Raw genomic sequence first — 5,312 nt, forward strand, 5'->3', positions numbered from 1 at the left:
GTGGGACTTCCCTGGTGGTCCAGTGGTTAGGACTCCGTGCTTGCACTGCCGGGCCAGGGTTTGCTGCCTGGTCGGGGAACTAGGATCCCGCAGGCCTTGTGGAGCACCCAAAAAAAAAAAAAAAAAAAATTGTTGCCGTGACCTTCCTTGGCAGGCTGCAGCCTTCTGCAGCTGTTTCCGAGGGAAAGATTCCCCGAAGGGAACCGCAGCAGGGTCTGTGTGTTCTAAACGGCACTGAGGTCCATCTTCCATTTGGGTTTTAGGGACTACTGTTTCTATTACTTAAACGGCATTCCTACCCTTGTAGTCCCTCCTCTTTGGTCCCCGGACAGCTTTAACATGAATTGATGTCTGGGATTAGAACTAGCCAGAACATCCACGCCCCACTTCCTCTGCCCCAGACAGCGCCAGTCGGCCCCAATTTCGAGTTTGCTCCAGCTTCCCAAAGCGGGCCCACAGTGGGGAACGCCTGTCCCATTTGCTGGGAGCTGGAAGCTCTGGCAACGGGTGTGGGTGGAGTGGGGTGGCCCTCCCTTTCGCCAGTTCCATCCCCCAAGGTCAGGCTCACACAGGAAGACAGCTGCAAGGAAGCCCTGGCGGCTGGCCAGCCTTGGAGAAGCCTTGTCCACGGTGCCTGCAAATGCGAGGCCCTTAGCTGTTCGCAGGGGAATTTAAAGGCCCGGAGGATGGAGGCAAGTGGGGACACAGATGCAGGGGGCACCGAGGCTCCTCCAGGGAGCCAGGGCTGGAGGGAGCGTGCCGGCAGCTGCAGCCGGAGCGCCTGGGCACAGACTCCGGCCCCTGGCGTTTCCCCTGTGTCAGCTTTTCTATTTTAGGCTGGTTGCTCCTCGTCAGGGAATTCTCAGCGAGCCGTGGGAAACCCAGAAAGGCGGGCGCTGGGTCGGCGCGGCTCCCGCGCGCCCTTCCGCGGCCCTGGGGTGCCCTCCAGCACCCGGGCGAGGGGCGCACCCGGGTTGGCGTGCTCGCTCGCCCACACGAAGGTCACCCTTTCCCTGGGTTACGTGTCCCGTCGAGAATGTTCCCAACTTGCGACCCAGTCGGGCTCCTGGATCTTATCCCACAGAAACAATTTGCAGACGTGAAACCCTGGCAACGGCCCAAGCGTGCAGCCCGGGGCTCACCGCGGCCGTGGGAAGGGGATGGAGAGCGCTGCGCGGGGTGACGCGGGAGGAGCCCGCGACAGGCGCTGAGCAGGAAGGGTGACCGCAGGATGGCTGTGATTACAGTTACGTGGAAACCGCAGCTGCGCACGGAAAACGGCGGGCGGCTGGTGGCACGCGCGGGAGACTCAAGGCCGAGGGCGGGGCCAAGCCCCAGCTCTGCCGTCCGCTTTGGCCTTGGGACCCTCTGCGCCTCCATCTGCCGTATCTGTGAACCTCAGAATAGCTTACCACCACGTTCGGGGTTTAAGGGGACCGTGTTTATAATCCTCAGGCCAGGAGGACTCAGAAAGGCACACATTAGGGGCTCAGGAAGGGCAGCTGCAGTGGGTTTTATAACAGGGACGAACGGAAATAGTTTGACAGGACCGGGGAAACACCTGTGGGAGACCAGCAGCCAAATTCACATCCCTTAAAAAGGGCCCCATAAGCCGCTGCTGCGCAATCCACACCGGCTCCCCCTCCCCCCACCCCCCGCCAACCCGGAAAGAAACCTCTAACGCCTCTGCAAAAAATCCCCTGGCGTTTTGGGCCTCTGATTTCCATCTTGCCTGTCACAGGAGCTGTTTCTTTTCTCGCTGCTGGGACCCTCTCTAACCAGGGGGAGTTCACCCAGGCCGAGGCGGGGAGCGGCATTTGCAGACCATTTGCAGACCGGAACAGGTGGGGCCTGGCTTTGGAAGTGGCGGCCGCGTTCCGCGGATTCCTGCCGGACGCTCCGCCCATTCCTGCCGGGCGCTCCGCCCAGCCTGGCTCCGGGCCAGACCGGTGCGCGCAGCACCCAGCCCCACCTGGAGAGGCCCACCCGGAGGCACCCAGGCCTGGAGCCAGGCGGAGACTCGCGGCGGAGGGCTTTCGTGGTGGGGACTTTCCAGCAAGTGAGGGTAGGTTTAAATCCAACTGGAAGTGAAATCGAACATTCCAGGATTCATTCATCTGGAGGGTCTCTCCCCTACTGTGTCCCCTCCCAGCAGGCATCTCAGCCCAGACGGGCCCCCCCTGCTCCTATGAGCCCACAGGAGTGATGGAAGTGGAGGTGGCTTCAGGTGACTGTCCCCGCTTCCCTGAGACGAAGGGGCTGCCGGGGGTGAGAGCTTTCAGTTCTGAAACAGGACAGTGCCAGGCAAACTGGATGGTCAGTCTCCCTGGGGAGAGCAACCTCCAGGGCTGACCTCAGGGAGGGTGGCACGAGGAGGGGAGGCCATGCAGGGGTGCTTCCTAGCCAGTGGGAGGGGGAAGGGAGACAAGGAAGGATACGTGGGGCTGGGGGCCACACTGGGCAAAGGCCATGGAAGGAGGGAAGCTGACATCAGGAGAAATCTCGTCAATGTCAACAGCTGGTATTCTTGCTGTCTAATCTGCTCTTTCTGTACCCAGGAACGTGAGGCCGCGGGAGGAAGAGAAGGAGGGTGGCACAGTTAGGACCAGAAGTGGCTTTCTGGGCACCAGGGTTGAGAGCTGCGGGCCGCTGGGCCCCAGGGGTCGAGGGGCAACTGCCTGTCCTGATGGACTGTGGGCAGGTGTGGGGAAAGGGAGAGCAGAGATCAGGGAGGGAAAAGGGGGACAGTCTCCCAAACCAGCTGCCCTGGTGTAGTTACCAGGGGAAAAGGAGTTTTAACACAAAACCCCACTGACCTTGGCTGGCAGGAGCCTTGGGGTCTCTGGGCAGCGTCAGCAGCTCCCTGGAATGTGGCCCAGCAGAGGTGGCCTGTACAGTCAGGAGATCTGGTGAGCAGTGCCTGGAGGCCCTGGGTCCTGGGCGTCTTCCACGACCCTCCCTCGTCAACTGCCATGGAATCCAGAGCTCTGGGTCTGGCCATTAAAGGGCCAATGTTGCCCACCCAGCGTCCTGCCTGCTGTGGGGAGCATCACAGCCTTCCTGCCACGTCTGCCGCATCATCTGTTCCTCTGTCACCTCCCGGCAAGCCCTGATCGAGTGCTGTCCCTGGTGGAATGTTTATCACTAGGTGACAAAATATGGTTTTTCAAAAGCTTCAAGTCCTATAAGAAGGTGAGGTTCTCCATTTCAGCTCTGCCACTTCCGTAGACCCTTGCTGACCGCTCCTGTTGACATAGGTTGCTCCTTTGCTGTCCGTCCATCCATCCATCCACCCACCCACCATCCACCATGCAGGCATCTATCCATCCATCTGTCCGTGTATCCATCCACCCACCATCCATCCATCCACCCGTCCATCCGATAAGCACCACTGAGTGTGTATTGTGTAGTATGGTGGTTGCCAGTGCAGCCTCTGCCTCGCCAGCCCTGAATTCCGTGGTTGCACCTACTGCCTATGGGTCCTTGGGAAGCTTCTCAACCTCTCGTATTCTCAACCTCAGTTTCCTCATTGTGAAAAGGAATAAAGGCGCTTACTTCACAGGCTTGCTGTGAAGGTGCAGGTGCAGGCAGGTCACATATGCAACAAACTTACTGAAGAATACAGCGCGCAGGTGCTTCTCTCATCCTGGGCCACCTGCCCAGAGTGTTGTGATGAGGACCCCGACGCAGCTCAGCCAGGAGACACTGAATAAGGAATTACGATGAAAGAAGAGTGTTTCTGCTGGGGAGGAGCTGGGAGCCGTGAAAGTGTAGCCAGGAAGACGCACCAGGTTTGGGGCTCAGGGGAGGAAGCCCAAGTGGATGGATGTTGGCTGTCGGTGAGAAGGGTTCCCTGAGGAGCAGGAGAGCCTGGTGGAGGGGCCTGGGTGAGTCGGGAGGGTGCCCAGACATGCTCGGATTGTCTGGTTGATGAGACAGCCTGGAGATATGTTGTATTTATAAAAATCGTTCACGGAAACAGGTTCATTTGCCAATTAGCTCCCGCTGGCCAAAGCACAGTTATAAATGTTCTAAAAAAACAGATCTGCAGGCCTTCCCTGGTGGCACAGTGGTTGAGAGTCCGCCTGCCGATGCAGGGGACACGGGTTCGTGCCCCGGTCTGGGAAGATCCCACATGCCGCGGAGCGGCTGGGCCCGTGAGCCACGGCCGCTGGGCCTGCGCGTCCGGAGCCTGTGCTCCGCAACGGGAGAGGCCACAGCAGTGAGAGGCCCGCGTACCGCAAAAAAAAAAAAAAAAACAAATTTTTTTTTTTGACGTGGACCATTTTTTTTTTTTTTTTTTTGTGGTATGCGGGCCTCCCTCTGTTGTGGCCTCTCCCGTTGCGGAGCACAGGCTCCGGACGCGCAGGCCCAGCGGCCATGGCTCACGGGCCCAGCAGCTCCGCGGCATGTGGGATCCTCCCGGACCGGGTCGCGAACCCGGTTCCCCTGCATCGGCAGAGCGGACGCGCAACCACTGCGCCACCAGGGAAGCTCTCCTTCTCTAGTTTTTATTCTCCCTTCCATTTCCACCTGTGATTTTTCTGAGCCTGGCGGCATTTGGGGAGGGTTATAAAAGGATTTAAAACTTAAGACAATAAACAAATCACCTGCTTTTGTTAAATTGCTTTACTTGCTTTGTTATTTGGTTTCAGGATTTTAGCTATTACCGCAAAAACACTCAACAGATTTAGAAGATTTTCTCATTTTAACTGGAAGGCTCTATCTCCTGGGGGGGTGGGGGAGAGGAAGGCAAGGCCAATTTACCTGGGAGCCTGGTTTGAGTTGAGTTCCAGGGTCAGGAAGGACTTCCGATTTGGGGCTGGGATCCGGGGTGCACAGTTTGGGGGTGGCATAGGCTACAGGGGGAGGCCAGTCTGGTAAACCCTGCCAGCAGAGACTGGGTTTGGACCCGAGGGCAATGGGAAACCGGCTCTGAGTCGTAAACTGGGGAGTGACAGACCAGACCTGGGGTTTGTTTTTTTTAAACTTTGGCTAATTTGAATAATTTATTGCTGTGCATTTTATTTTATTTTTTAAATTTTTTTAACATCTTTATTGGAGTATAATTGCATTACAATGGTGTGTTAGTTTCTGCTTTACAACAAAGTGAATCAGATATACATATACATGTTCCCATATCTCTTCCCTCTTGCGTCTCCCTCCCTCCCCCCCTCCCTCTCCCACCCCTCTAGGTCACAGAGCACCGAGCTGATCTCCCTGTGCTGTGCGGCTGCTTCCCACTAGCTATCTATTCTACTTTTGGTAGTGTATATATGTCCATGCCACTTTCTCACTTTGTCCCAGCTTAC

Source organism: Physeter macrocephalus, chromosome 13 (genome assembly GCF_002837175.3).
Source record: "Physeter macrocephalus isolate SW-GA chromosome 13, ASM283717v5, whole genome shotgun sequence".
Taxonomy (NCBI): Eukaryota; Metazoa; Chordata; class Mammalia; order Artiodactyla; family Physeteridae; genus Physeter; species Physeter macrocephalus.